The sequence below is a fragment of the Vipera ursinii genome, assembly GCF_947247035.1.
Source record: "Vipera ursinii genome assembly, chromosome: 7".
Taxonomy (NCBI): Eukaryota; Metazoa; Chordata; class Lepidosauria; order Squamata; family Viperidae; genus Vipera; species Vipera ursinii.
Window position 1 is genome coordinate 18,164,070 of NC_139521.1, and position 16,049 is coordinate 18,180,118.

Here is a 16,049-nt window from a genome sequence, read left to right on the forward strand (position 1 = left end):
AAGTGAATCTGGCTTCCCACTGACCTTGTCAGAAGATCACAAAAGTAATCACATGATCTTGGGACACAGCAACGGTCATAAATATATGCCAGTTGCCAAGAATCCGAATTCTGATTACATGACTATGGGGATACCGCAACAGTCATAAGTATGAAAATACAGTCATAAGTCACTTTTTTCAATGACGCTATAATTTCAAACAGTCACTAAACAAATGGTTGTACAGAAAAGATCAGTTGTAAGTTGAGGACTACTTGTATACAATTTTAATTATTTATTTTTTACCGTTCTGACTTTTTACATTAACATGTCATAACAAATAAGTTAGATATTTGCTATTAGGCATCTATTTACAATGTATTCTTGGAGAATGTATGCAAGGCTACATCTCATCCCACCTCCCATTATTTTCAAAGTGTATTAATGACACGGAATTAACCTTATGAAAAAATAATTTCACTAAGAGTGACTTCCAATGGAATGTTATGAGTTTTGACAGTTCTGTGATTTAAGGTAATGCCCTCCAAGGAATTTTGAATAATAAAAGTAAACTGCTTTGTTACTGCTTAAGGAGGAAGAATTTTGTGATTATATCAAATGGTAGTACAGTATATGAAAGAGGGAGAAAGACAAATGGAAAAAAGAAAATGTTCCTCCTGGCTTTAAATACCAGTGAAAGAAATTGTGGTACAGTAGAAACAAAGCATACTTCGTATACATGTTTACCACTGCATTGGAATTCAGACAATTCAAAGAAATGTCTCCTTTGATTTTATTGTTTTCAGATAATGATCCCTTTGGCTGATCAGCCATCTCATCCTTCTCTCCAGCACCCAATTCTGTAGTCTCCTGACAGATCTGACGGACAAAACGTAATGGGGAACAATTCTTAGCACCATAATCAAAGTAATGCACAGAGATGACCACAAATTAATGCACTGAAGAATGTCCACAAATTCAAAGATACTGATAAAACCCTGGAGTTAGTTACTTTATTCATCCAGTGAAAAATACTGCTGTGTCTCTAAATAAAAATATCAAATTTGGACATTGTAAAATAAAATTTCAATAACCTTTCAGTTCAGTGGTATGTTTATTAACATTTTAGCCATTCCTGTTTGCCATGTCATTTAGTTGAACTTGACTTTGTTGCTTCTTTAAAATTTTACAAAAGGCTCCTTATTATCTATCGTAAGCCATTTAAACTGTCCAGAGCTTGCTGGGAAGTGCTACAAACAGTGAGTTAAAAAGGAGTTGGGAGGAGAAAAGTAGCGGCCCACGGGCCTAACGGCGCGCGTATAACTAAAAATCAAAAACAGCAGTGGTACATTCAGGGCAAGTGCATCTGAGATTCCTTGTATCCCATTTTGCAGCTGTCTTTCACAGTACACTTTTCAAACTTGGAAACTGTCCTATCTGTAAACAAATCACTAGTCTAAAGGACAGATTATTTATTTATTGGACTAATACTCACTAACAGAGATGAAATGATAGAAGTTGTTGAAGCCACAGGAACCTTGGGAGGAAGTGATCATGCAATATTGGAATTCAACATTATAGAAGCACAAGCAATAGAACACAGTCAAACTAGAGTCTTGGACTTTAAGAGAGCTAATTTCAATAAACGTAGAGAGGGCTTGGGAAGGATTCCATGGATGAGAATCCTCAAGGGGAAAACAACTCAAGAAGCTTGGGAAATTTTGAAAAGTGAGATAATAATAGCCCACTCTAGCACAATACCAACAAAGAGGAAAAATAACAGCTCTCAAAAGAAACCAGGATGGCTGCATAAAGAACTCTATGACAAATTGAAAGATAAAAAGGACAAGTATAAAAAGTGGAAAGAGGGGCACATAACTAAAGCAGAATATCAGCAAATAATCCGAGCCTGCAAAGATGAAGTGAGGAAAGCTAAGGCTCAAAATGAACAAAGGTTTGTGACCAAAGTCAAAAATAACAAAAAAAGCTTCTTTCATCATGTAAAAAAACAAGAAAAAAGTGAAGGAAATGATTGGTCCATTAGTGGGGGAAAGTGGCAAGAAGGTGACAAGCAACAGGGAGAAAGCAGAACTATTTAACTCATTTTTTGCCTCTGTCTTTACACAAAGGGAAAAAACAGTCCAACCTATCAAAAACAGTACCATAAAAAATAAATTAGAAACACAAGTTAAAATAGGCAAGAAAATGATAAGTGAGCACCTATCCAGCCTAGACGAGTTCCAATCACCAGGACCAGATGAATTAAACCCCAAGGTTCTCAAGGAACTGGCAGACGTGATCTCAGAACCACTGAACTATATATATTTTCCAAAGATCCTGGAGCACTGGAGAACTACCAGTTCCCATCTTCAAAAAAGGGAAAAAATAGATCCAGGAAACTACAGATCTATCAGCCTGCCCTCAATACCTGGGAAGATTCTGGAAAAGATAATCAAACAACAAATCAGCAACATCTAGAGGCAAACAAAGTCATTTCTAAAAGCCAACATGGGTTTGTCAAAAACAGATCATGCCAGACAAATCCTATTGCATTCTTTAACCAAGTGACAAAATTAGTGGACCAGAGGAATGCTGTGGATATAATTTACTTGGACTTCCGTAAGGCATTTGATAACAACCTATTACTTGATAAGAAAAATGTGGGTTAGATAGTGTCACCACCAGATGGATTCGTACTGGCTGACCGACTGTACTCAGCATGTGGTCCTCAATGGAACTGCATCTACATGAAGGAAAGTGTGTAGAGGGGTGCCCCAGGGCTCTGTTCTAGGCCCAGTGCTCTTCAACATCTTCATCAACGATTTGGACGAGGGGATAGATGGGGAACGCATCAAATTTTCAGATGACACCAAGCTGGCAGGAATAGCCAACACTTCAGAAGATAGGCTTAAGATTCAGGAGGATCTGAACAAACTGGAACACTGGGCGCTATCTAACAAAATGAAATTCAATGGTGAAAAAGTAAGGTTCTACATTTAGGCAAGAAAACCGAATGTACAGGTATAGGTAGTACCTTGCTCAATAGTAGTAACTGTGAGAGGGATCTCGGAGCCCTAGTGGACAATCGCTTAGATATGAGCCAGCAGTGTGCTGCAGCTGCCACAAAAGCCAACACAGTGCTAGGCTGCATTAACAGAGAGATAGAATCAAGATCACGCCAAGTGTTAATATCACTTTACAATGCCTTGGTAAGACCACACTTGGAATACTGCATTCAGTTTTGGTCAGCACAATGTAAAAAAGATGTTGAGACTCTAGAAATAGTGCAGAGAAGAGCAACAGATGACGTCTGGAGGCTAAAATATACGAGGAACAGTGGCTGGAATTGGGTATGTCTAGTTTAATGAAGAGAAAGATGAGGGGGGAACAGGACAGCAGTGTTTCAATATCCCAGGGGCTGCCACAAGGAAGAGGAAGTCAAGCTATTCTCCAAAGCACCTGAAATCAGGACAAGAAGCAACGGATGGAAACTAATCAAGGAGAGAAGCAACCTAGAACTAAGGAGAAACAATTAATCAGTGGGACAACCTGCCTCAAGAAGTAGTGAATGCTCCAGGAAGAGACTGGACAGCCATTTGTCTGAAATGGTATATGGTTTCCTCCCCAAGCAGGGGGTTGGACTAGATGACCTCCAAGGTCCCTGCCAACTTCATCATCATCACCATCATCATTATACATATTTTTCTATAATCTATATGATCAAGTCTATTTCATCAAGATGAAAGGTATTATTCTCTCCACTAGCCTTGCAGTGCCTGTCAAAAGGTAGTTATTAATAACATGCATGTAACAGATGACAAGGTAACAAATCATAAGGAAGCATAATAAAGTTGCAAAAATTCTTATGGTATTGTGGGAAGTCAGCCCCCCAGAGAAAGAAATATTAAAAGGGCAGGAAAATATATTTCCTCAAAGAGGCAGAAAAGCATGGCCAGTTTTCTTAATAGCCCCAAGTCTCCCTCCCCCAAGCAGAAACCAGCTCTATAGAAATGCAGATGTAAACCCTCCAGGAAGGTTGGAGGCCCCCAGCTACAAGATTAAGAAGACAAAGACACCCCACCCAAAGTCTAAGACAGGACATAATAGGATTAACCCACAGATGCCAAAGGGACACAGGTCAAAATACCTGATGCAGGAAATACAAAGCCCCAAACAGGAACAGGAACCAATTCAAGAGCCCCAGAGGGTATAAAAACCCACTGCCTACATGTGCTCTCTCTCTTTTTTCCAGAGCCATCTTCCTGTCTGGCTCTCCTCTTCAATAAACTATAACCTTCTTTCTAAAGCAGTTGCCATGTTGTTTATCCCCGGCTTTGACTGAACCATGATGAAGACTTTTCCTTTAACTGTATATTTAAATGTTGGATGCATTGTACCACATGCTTTTTTATTATCCAGCACCAATTTTTAAATGCATTTAGTAAAGCTCGTAGTTATACCACAATAAATTTACCAACTCTTCAGTTGCATCTAAATTTCAACCAATAATGTAATTTTAAACAACTGAAGTAAAAAAGTGGTTAAAAATTAGAAACAAATACATAATGCTTAGCTTTCACTTTTCCTTCCTCCCAATAATTAAAAATTCAAATAGCAAACATAGCACTGAAATCCTTGCTACACATAAACATCTATGCAAAATATTACAATCTGATGTCTTAATGATCAACCAAAATGTTTTAAACTAATGCACAACTTATAAACAAGCCTTTCAAAGGAAACATCCTATTAAAATAAATCCATAATGAATCTACTAGGCATAGCAAATTTTAATCAAATATTATTTTATAAGCTTATGGAAAACAACAGTTATGACTCTATAAAATCATTTGTAAACAAATGAAACCAAGCTAGAGTGGAAAACAAACTGCTTTTTGTAAAATTCAATTATTTTTGTAGCTATTCATTCCATCAATCAAAGCTTGAAATAAAAGATTTTTTAAGAAACTGAAAAATCAAAGACTAATTTTGTACAACAAAATTTATCTAATATTCTACTAAAAATGTTGCTGTGACTGATAAAATTTTAGAATATAAATAAAATGTAAAAATATATATTAAAATACGAGAAAACATAAAATACCTAACCTATTTTTTATTTAAATGCATCTTGTGCTACAATTATATTTGGAGCCAAAATATTTAGAAATAGGTGTTTATATGGCTGCAAGTTATTGTTTCCGCTATTCATTAAAATGATTGTACAAATCAATGATAAATCAGTTAAAAAACAGAGCAGCCCCAATTGGTCTTTCACTTTTAATAGTTGTTTGATGAACAAAATTCCAAAAGTGAAGCTACTGGTAGCCTTCAAAGCTTTGGAATTCCCTTTTGCTTGAAGACAGGTGCCTGATACAATAGCCATATTTTCCTGAGAGAGATTTTTCTGGGAAACTGATTTCCTTCACATTTCATAATACTATGTGATTGATTTTATCTTTTTCTCATTAAATATCACATTAAATGTCATTCATATATTTCAGGCTTTAATTGATAATATATATTTATTTACCTATACTATATATACACAAAAAAGCAGTGTAGGGAAATAATATTAATTTGGAAGAAATCCATAAACCCAATTCTTACCCAGCCATTCAGCTGAGCAGATGATCTGGCTGGTCAATACCCTGCAGCCTAATCTGATCCACCATTTTATTACCAGAATAAAAAGGACAAGGCAAATCTTACAAATCCTCCTAAATTCAGAGGCAGGCTAAAAAGCAATCGGTCAATTTAGTACTATACACGTCTTATGGGAATCAGTCTTATGAGGTGGGTAACAGACTCCTCTTCTTCATCAGCGAAGAAAGCCACTTTTAGAGGCACAGATACAGTTCAGGGGTCACTGAAAAACTTGGGAACCGTCAATCGTCAAGGAACGCCAGAAGGGGTGGCGGGCTGCAGCCTTCGCATCAATTTAGAAGGGGCTCTGCTCGCTTGGTTCCCACGAACCTGCCCCGCTGCCGGTTCCTGGAAGCCCTGACCTCGAGGCCTCGTTCCCGGCCGTTTCCCCTCGGCTGCGCGATCCGTGGGAAAACCAGAGGCGCGCTCGAGGGGGAGGAGGAGAAGCGGGGGGGGGGCGCTGGGGGATTTTGCAGCAGCGGCAGCGGTTTTGGACCGAGAGCGGCTCGCAGAACGGGCGCCCGGATGTGGCAAAGGGAAATCGCGACAGCTCCTTCCAAGAGAGGCGGGGGGGGTGGGGGTGGGCAGAGGCTCTAGCTACGTTGCCACCTGTAACTGCAACTCAACGAAGCCATTGCTGCTACTTCGTGGAACACTCTCTGGGATGGAAGGACCAAAAAAAAAAAAGACGCCGAAGAAAACGTCCGTGGGATTTACAGAGGCAAATAAGGAACATTCCCACCATCTCCCTCGATTTCCCCCTGCCTTTCTCACACCGCCTGCCTCGGGTGGATGATGCCCGGAGAAAGCGTTTCAGTGAAACCAATCATTAAAGTAGAAGCGAGGAAGAAGGTGGGAGGCGACGCCAGCCGTGGAAACGCGCCGCCGATTACCCAAGTGAGGCGGCAAAGAGCGAACAAAGATAGGGTGGCAGCTTCCGCGCGAGCAGTTTTACCCCTTCCCCCACCGGACCTCGCCTGCGGTCCAGAAACCCTTCTCGGCTAGTCTGGCGCTTTTCTTCTCGAGACTATGCTGGCGAGCGCAGTCACCTGTAAATATCGCCTCGGGGGCGGAGAGAAACATTCCAGACGGAGAGAGAGTTTGCGGTCGGTCCGGGCAGTGCTCGCTTCCACTCTCCGCGGCCCCGCCTCCGCCCAGCCGCGGTCTTCGAAGGACGGCGAGGGCAAGGAATCGCAGTCGCGCTTCCCAGCCGACCAGCCTTTTCCCAGCTAACTCATGTTCGAAACGTGCGTTTGGACAGCTGGCGTCAGCCGTCTCTTCTGGCCTCTCCCCAGCGGTTTTTCTGTGTGTGTTTGTGTGTGTGTGTGTGTCCAATCAGCAAGCGCCTAATCTAGAACTCGAGCGGCGGAAAGGGGAACGGGTGCGGGAAAAGCCGCACAAAAAAGGAAAAAGGAGGAGGAGAAAGTCGCTGATTCGCCATTATGAGCGCGTCCCTGCCAAATCCCCGTTAGATCCTTCGAGTGGTAGCCAGACGGAGTAAAGATCTTTGTGATGAAAGGCATAAGCATCATCTGAACTATTGCACCCTCAAGCAAAATGTAGCTCCCAATCCATAATATCAGAATTATGGAAAAGGAGCCTATTGCCTTTGGGCTTAGTCGGTTTCCCTAGAACCTCTTTTCTCCAGGACAGGCTTAGTTTACCCACAATTGCTGGGGAGCCAGCGAAAGAGCCCAGAAGAATAAACAAAAGAGAGGAAAAACACGAGAGGCAAAAAATAGGGTACAAATGAATAAACGGGGAATTGATACGATTAATAGAAATTAAGGCTGTTCAGTATTTTGTTGATTAATTGTAAATACCCGAGTATGCTGTTTTTTAGTATTTAGTTCTAAATAGAATGTCAAACAATAGTAAAGGTAAAGGTTCCCCCGCACATGCGTGTTAGTCGTTTCCGACTCTAGGGGCCGGTGCTCATCTCGGTTTCAAAGCCGAAGAGCCAGCGCTTGTCCAAGGACGTCTCCGTGGTCATGTGGCCAGCATGACTAGATGCCAAAGGTGCATGGAACGCTGTTACCTTCCCACCAGAGTGGTCCCTATTTTTCTACTTGCATTTTTACGTGCTTTCGAACTGCTAGGTTGGCAGAAGCTGGGACGAGTAACAGGCGCTCACTCTGTTACGCGGCACTTGGGATTCAACCCACCAAACTGCCGACCTTCTGATCGACAAGTAGGATAGTGTAAAATTTAAGAAACTCCATAAAACTTAAATTATAGAGAAACTATAATTTTGAATATGGTACAAAGCTACATATAAAGTTGTAATATAGAAATAATCTTCAAATTGAGTTAAATTTTTGGCAGATTTATTTATAAGATACCAAATTATTTTGGACATTGAACCATGTCTCATAGTTCAGGTAGTCTTTATACAGAGATCAAAACTCCTTTCCAAGAAATAAAGTGTACTGTTGCAGCAGTTAGCATGATCAAGTTTGGAATATATACTGTGTTTCCCCCAAAATAACATCTGTCCCCAAAATAAGCCTAGCTTGATATTTACACATGCGCCCAATATAAGCCTTACCCCAAAAATAAGCCTTAGTTTTGGGGCAAGACACATGCATAAAAATCAAGCTAGGGCAGGGATTGGGGGTGCAGCTGCCCTACGCGCCCCGTACTTGCTTACCTTAGGACCCTTGCAGCCGGGCCTCCCACGCCCCGCCACCTATCATGCTGTAGTTTGAGTTCTGCGGCTGCTGGCGGCCACATGCTATGTGGCGCATTGCTCCTGCCACAAGCAGTGGTGCAATCAGCACAATTAGCCATGTGGCTTCTTGCTATGAGCAGTGGCAGCAGCATGATCAGCACAAGCCATGTGGCATTTTGTTGCAAGCAGCACCAGCGGTGTGATCACAACGAACCATGAGGCTTCTTGTGAGCGGTGGCAGCAGTGTGATGTGTCACATGGCATGCAGCCACAAGCAAACACAGAGGAACTCAGCGCGACAGGTGTCGGGGCGTGGGAGGCCTGGCTGCAGCGGTCTTAAGCGGGTAAGACATCCCCCCAGAATAAGGCCCGGTGCCTCTTGGAGGGAACAAAATATAAGACTGGACTGGGTCTTATTTTGGGGAAAACATGGGTATGTATTGTGGAAATATATGATTTAGTAAAGCTGAATACACTGGGGGTTGAAATAAAATTCACAATTATTGTACTAAGGAAACTGAAACATACACTAAACTGAGCAGATTTCTCATCTTCCTATGAATCAAACTGAGGGGTGGGGGAGAATTTTGGGTGGATTCTTCTTTCAGCAACCCTTAATCTGTTATTGTTCAGTGCTTACTTTAAAAAGCTTTCAGCCTTACATGTCTTCCTAAGCATCAGACAATTCTTGCTGAAATAATTTGTTTATAGATTTTTATATTGGGATTTTTTAATTGTATTTTTTATCTTTCTTATTTTATGTGCTATTTATTGTGTTAAGAATAATAGCAGACTATATTTATTCTATCATTCCACTATTTATAACAATATCAAAAATGAGGCTTGTACTAGCAAATATAGATGCTGGGAAGTGATCTCTCGGTTGGCTACATTTGGACTTAAAGGATTGTAGAATTTCTAAATTCTAATTTTCCATTTCTCGTACTACATGGGTAGTTTATTCTGTGATAAAATGCTGGCTATGGCTGTGAAATAAAGGTGGATAATTACAAAACTCTTCCATTCTAATAATGCATGTGGCCTGCATGTCTATATGCATGTGTTCCACATTTAAGCTTTTTTTAAGTTTGCGGACTGCAACAAAAATCATTTAAAAAGAGAAATCTTGTTTTTATTTTTGTTTTTTGGTAGACATTAGTTCAGCAGAAAATACTCCTAATAAAAGAAGCATGAACCAGGCAGAGTATTTTTGTCATATATTTGACTTTCTCTCAGCTTTAACCAAATCGATTTTAGTTGAACTAAGAAACACACATTTTCACACTTCCTAGCGCAATATAAATATAAGTTGACAGCAGATCTTTGCAGCACAAAGATCTTTGGTGTTCAGAGTACTGTAAAGTATTTTAGTAAAATATTGTTTTATCATTTTAGTACCCATAGAATATTCAGAGATACATTTAGAGTAAACACAAAAACACTTTATGACATTCAATAGGCCATTTTTAAAAAAATATTCTGAATCCCAATCTAACCAGCTGCTTAACCCATTTCCTTTGCATTTCTTTCCTCCTTAGCTAAACTGTGGAGCCAACCTCTTTAATTTCTAAACAGAACACGCCCCTCCCCCAAACTGTTTTTCTTTTTTCTCTGGGCACCATTTGAATAGAGTTAGTGCTGGAACAAGTATAGATAGATAGATAGATAGATAGATAGATAGATAGATAGATAGATAGATAGATAGATAGATAGATAGATAGATAGATAGGATGGATAAAGACAGATGACAGATATAGTATATAGATTTAGCCTAAAATAGGGAAGTGAATTCTGTATGATCATATCTTTTCGATTGTATGTTGGAAAACAGGTTCAACTGCATAAAGTTAACTGCACAACTAACATCAGGTTCTACAAACTGATGTACCATAGTCTCATCTATGAAATTCACTATTGTACCAGTCTAAAGAGTGGAGAACTGTAGTTTTATGCCCAAGGGCCTGTAAAGCATACTTGGTATAATAAAATCCAATTGCATGTGAACTGTTGAACTATTTTTAATTATCTGAGAATCCCCCTGCAGAGCTGTTGGGAGGCGAGCTTACAAGGCTTTCTGAAGATGAGTCTTTGAAGCAATACAGGCATTTACTCATGTGGTGACTGCAGTTCCAGTTCGAGATGCAACACTTTCCAGTTATTTCAGAGTAATTAATCTTAGCAGGACAAGTCATGGCTAGGAGTTCTGGAGTTCCATAGTAAAGCCTAAATTGCAATTTTTTCCTTCTGTTTTTAATGCTGCAAACAAACATCTCTTTATTCTTTCTATTTCCATAGGTTCAATGCTGCTATAATCCAAGGAAGCTGTTTGTATGTATATGTGTGTGAGTACGGCAACAAAAGACTATAAAACATCTTCTCTTTATTGTTTCATCCATGCCTTAATTCTTCAGATCACCAGATGATTAACACACAACACTGAAACAATACTTAAAAATTACATGTTATACTTTGTCTTATTAATTCATCTCTCAGGTCATCAGAAAATCCTTTCTGAAACTGGTCAATCAGGTTAAAATCATTCTAATGCACATCTCTGGCAGACACTGGAAATCAACTATATTTTCATGAAGTTGATGATGTCTTTGCTTCAGCTTGCAAATCACCCAATTTGCTATTATTCTCCGAATTAAATCACCAAAAGCAGCTATACATTTTTTCATAAGTTATGATACTTATCCAACAATGCATCATTTCCCTCAATGAAGGGCATAACTTATCTGGCTGCCCTTTCTTTCAGCAGACTAAAAGTAAAGGCAAGTTTGGGATTTGTAGGAAATTCTACTGGCTAGGGCTAGGCTGACATAAACCATTCATACTATGTTAGTGAAGTCAGGAACTGATCCGGGAGACTGGAGCAAAACCTGTTGGGTAGAAAGTTGTGGAACCACTACTGGGTGAGGTAAGCCTTGCCTCAATCGCTGCACCATGCCATTGCCATTGTTCAGGTTTGTTATTTGCATACATGATGATGTAACAATATTTCAGCAACTTGTTCTGAGGACAGCGGGAAATAGAATTAAAATGAATTAAATTAATTAATAGCCCAACAAATTAAAACAAAGTTTAAAAACTTAAAACCCCTCAGTCCAGGCCAGATAGATCAAAGAACCAGGTTTTCAGGTCCCGGCGAAACGAACGAAGGTCGGGGGCGGTCCGGAGTTCCACAGGCAGATCATTCCATAGGGCAGGCACGCCCACAGAGAACGCCCTCCCTCTGGGGATCACCCGCCAGCACTCCCTGACCGGTGGCACCCTAAGGAGGCCCTCCCTATGGGAGCACACAGGACGATGGGAAGTTGATGCTGGCAGCAGGTGCTCCCTAAGATAATCCGGACCCATGCCATTTAGGGCTTTATAGGTCATCACCAGCACCTTGAATCTCACCCGGAGGGCAACCGGAAGCCAATGCAGCTCGCGGAGAAGAGGCGTTACACGGGAGTATCGGGAGACTCCCATCACAACTCGCGCGGCTGCATTCTGCACCAGCTGAAGCCTCCGAGTGGTCCTCAAGGGCAGCCCCATGTAGAGAGTGTTGCAGTAGTCTAACTTTCTACATTGTATTTTCTGTTATTTTTTTTACTTTTACAACATCCAGCTTCTTGGCTCAATTGAAACTGTATAAACCAAAAGGACAATTACTCATGAAATGTCTCCTTTTTACAAGCATCTGGATCCATTCTTCACTTTATGAGAAAACTGTCTGTGTTGAGTTTATTTTCAAAACCCATTCAGTATAAAAAGATATACAACTATTTCTTATTCAGAAGGCTGAATCATTCATTGACTAACATTTGATGGTTGACATTTTGCAGTTATTCTCCTCTAAGATGAAAGTGATAACTTCTTAACTGATTGCAATCTAGAAGTATTTTCATATAATTATTAGAAAAACAGTAATATATCAAATTAATTCATCAATGTAAATTTTCCACAAATTCCAGTTAGTAAAGTATTAAGGTATAGGACACCTATCATTAAATCATACTTTTAATAGGTTCCATAAGTTTCATTTCCAGAAATATATCCGAACCTGAATAAAACTATCCTCCAAGTAATTACTAATTTAACAGTTACGCTTTTGGCTATCAATATTTTCTGACTCTGTTCAGCAAAAACTAATTCTGGTAATTTTAATGCTGCTTAAAACATTCTAATATGAAGTATGCAATTGTCTAATTAGTTGAAAACCAAATGATTTTATTTAATTGTGGATATTGTAGTCTGCTACAGACTTATAATAGGCTGCATTATATTTGCTAGCTTTTGCATTCTATTTACACATCTACCTCATCCATTTCCCTATCCTTATCTGGTTTGCTTATGTATCCATTTTCGGGGCCTGCCGTTCTGTGTTTGCTTGGGGAACTATTATCTGCTTTGCTTTGCTCTGCGTGAAAGGCCTCCCTCTAGGTGAGAGGAATGTGGCCTGAAAACATCTGCCTTCTCTCCAGACAACGGAACCTGGGACCGTTGGGAAACGAAACCAAGAGAGACCTTGAGAAGCCCCCTGAAACTTCAGCTTCTCATAACACGGTGGATTGGATGGAATTCAACCAGATGGTTGGACACTGGGGGGAGGAGTTATGAAATGCCTTTCTGATGTAATCCTTTACGTGCCAAATCTCAGACCTCGCTTAGCTCTCTTGCCATCACTAACTCTCAATAAAAAATTCCTTCTGAGACAATGCTTGTTTCAAGAGTTCTGCTTTCTTGGGAGATCTAGGTCCTTATACTTACAGCTTTTTGTCATGGTTCCGATAGATGAGACCAGTAAAAACAGAACTCCAAGGCAAGAGGTTTCCTTAAAGGGCATATTTATGGACTACAAAGTATCGGCATGATCAAAAGTGAAACCGGGATTGAAGTTCCCTCCCAAAGGTTACAATGTTGCAAAGTTGAACTTCCCACCCCATGTAAAGTTCATGAATCTTGGGGGAATGCTGATTCAGATTGATAACATTGTAAATTTTTATGCACCAAAATTTAAAATTGGTGTATTGTTTTGCTGTAAATAACATTGCCAAGCATTAAATTGATTACCAAAAATAGTGTTAGTATTTTTATAAGAACAGCAATTTTTTTCTGAAGAAATACATCCTAAGTATAAAACACATCAGGATATTTCATATTTTAGTACTGTAGAGAATAAAACCATTGACTGGGTGGAATTCAAAGCTAGGATAACCTGTTTCTAGATTTATTCTAAATCTGCTTTTATTCATATTGTATACATATGTAGTATGTATGCATAGTGTTTTGGAACTTTGTGATCCAATCTTTGTTTATTGAGGCCAATGCAGGAGTTCACCCCAATCTCATGAAATATCCCTCTTCTGCACATTTCATAAGCAATCTATCAATTCCATTATTCAGATCAATGAATAATATGGGCACATCCTTGAAGAACTCCATTAGTTACTTCTCTCCAACAATATAAAGTCATTAATGCTGCCAGTATGGTTAGCCATCCAGTATTGAATCTACCGTAACATATTTCACTTTAACAGCTTGTCATGAGAATGTCATGTAGAAACTTGTCAGGAACTGAGGTAAATTATTACTAAAAATGAGGTAAATTATTTTCAAAGTATTTTTTGTTCACTAAGATTGTTACTTTATTAAAGAGGACTCTCTGAAAGGTTTCAATAGATTGCAATGAAAAACAGGGTGGACCTTTCCCAACAGATGAGGGAGTTTTAACTCCACTGTGACTGTTTATAATCCGAACTATGGGGACAGGTCCAAGGAATTTTGGTCCTAATTTTTTACTAGGCAATTTGAGTCTCAAATATTTCTTAGAGAAATAGACTCTCTCCCACCCCAAACGAAATGGCTTCTGTGGAGCCCTTTTCTTATCAGTCTGTTCTTTGTAAAATTTTGAGGCTTTCACTAAAGTTTTTTTTTGCATTGTTCCAAACAGTTTTCCAGGAAGTCACCCACTGATCTAAGGTTTGAGAAGTGGAAGGGTCCTGTGGGTATTCAGGCATAAGAATGAATTCTCTACCAGTAACTATTTTAAAAGGAGTGAATCCAGTGCTGCTATGTATGGTGTTATTATAAGCCACCTCAGCAAAAGGGAGCAGGTCAGCCCAGGTCGTCTGTTGGTAATCAACAATACATTATTTTTAATGTATTGTTCCACAACTGAGTCTGCTTTTTCAGCTGCTCCATTCGTATTCAGATGAAAAGCTGACAATAGTTCTTGTGTGGACCCTATCCTTATGATTGTTTGTATTTTTATACCCTGTATTGAGCTCTGGGAAGTTGGGGAGGGGGGAGGGGGAGGGGAGGGAGGTGTTGGGGAGGGTTGGGGAGAGGGGAGGGTGTTGGGACGGGTTTTGTCTTTTAAAAAAATGTATTGTAAAACTTTTTAATAAAAAAGGAAGTCCTTCCACCTTGCCCCCCTCAATGAAATGAAGCCAAGTTAGCAAGGCCCATCTCACCGCAAAAGCTTCCTTCTCCCAAACAGCCCACCTTCGTTTGGTGTCTGTTAATTTTTTGGAAGTATAGGCGCAGCGCTGTAAGTCTCCTTTTTGGTTTCATTGCAAAAGGACTGCCCCCATAGCTACATCGCTGGTATCAGCTTGGTTGATGAATTGCTCCTCGGGGTTGGGGTGTTTGAGAACAAGTTCAGCCGCAAACAGTCCCTTTAAGTTCTTAAAAGCATCTTGGCATTTTATGGACCATGACAGGCTGACAGGGTCATGGCTTCCCCCCATTTTTTCCCAGTTTTTAATAGTTTAGTAATTGGCAAAGCAATCTCAACAAAAGAGGGGATGAATTGCAGGTAGAAATTTGTGAATCCCAAAAAACTTTGAAGTTGTTTGCTGGTCCATGGGGGTTGCCATTCTATTACCGCTTTAACCTTGGCTGGATCCATCACCACCACTTCCCTGGAAAGTCTGTATCCTAGGTAGTCCAGGCGCATTTGATGAAATTTGCATTTTGAGAGTTTTGTGTAAAGCTTGGTGTTTAGCAGTTTTTTGAGTACTTCACACACTAACTTAATATGCTCTGCCATGGTGTCTGTGTAAATGAGGATATCATCAAGGTAGACTAAAACCCCTTTGTACAGATGATCATGCAGCACTTGATTGATGCAATTCAATGAATATAGCAGGGGTTCCCTGAAGATCAAATGGCATAACGTTAAACTAAAAACTTCCCAGGGGGCTGTTAAAAGCCATTTTCCACTCATTTCCTTTGTAAACTCTCACTCAATAGTACGCCTCTCTTAGGTCTAATTTGGTAAAAAAAAACCTTTCTTTTCACTAAATGGGCCAACATGTCTTTCATTAAAGGGAGGGAGTACATATTCTCCATGCTGACAGCAATTTAACCCTTTAAAATTCACACACAGCCTCGGTGACCCATATTTCTTCTCTTTGAAAAGTACAGCGGCAGCTACATGGGATTTTGCTGGTTGAATGAATTATCTGGCTAAGTTTTTATCAATGTACTCTCTCAGCTCTTTCAATTCATGGGGGGGGAGTGTCATTGAGTACATTTTTGACTTGGCAAGTTTAGCTCCTGGCAAAATCTCAATAGCACAGTCAGTTGTTTGGTGGAGAGGCAGGGTGTCAGCTAAGTCTCACTATTCATTTGGGATGAGCTGCATCCCAGGCAGGGAGTCTACAATGGATTTCAGGGTCTCAAGGGACTGCTTCTGGTTTTCACTTGTACTGCTAACGGGTAGGAGGCAAGGGTCCCATCACTAATCTTAAATTCCTCA

The 16,049-nt window shown here is 40.0% G+C and overlaps 1 protein-coding gene and 1 long non-coding RNA gene across 3 annotated transcripts in view; one reads left to right on the top strand and one right to left on the bottom strand.

Moving 5' to 3' along the window:
- GUCY1A1 (guanylate cyclase 1 soluble subunit alpha 1) overlaps positions 1-6,924 on the bottom strand; it is a 37,143-nt gene extending 30,219 nt beyond the window's left edge. Inside the window, exon 1 of one of the 2 annotated variants that reach the window (XM_083366912.1) lies at positions 6,675-6,924. The gene's annotated coding sequence lies outside the window, so the exon portion shown is untranslated. The remainder of the gene's footprint in view (positions 1-6,674) is intronic. The other variant, XM_083366913.1, reaches the window with a different exon arrangement.
- On the top strand, positions 6,709-13,346 carry LOC310642954. The gene is made up of 3 exons (XR_014492993.1): positions 6,709-6,930; positions 10,592-10,638; positions 13,079-13,346. It is a non-coding gene; the product is annotated as an uncharacterized lncRNA (long non-coding RNA).
- The last annotated feature ends 2,703 nt before the right edge of the window (positions 13,347-16,049 follow it).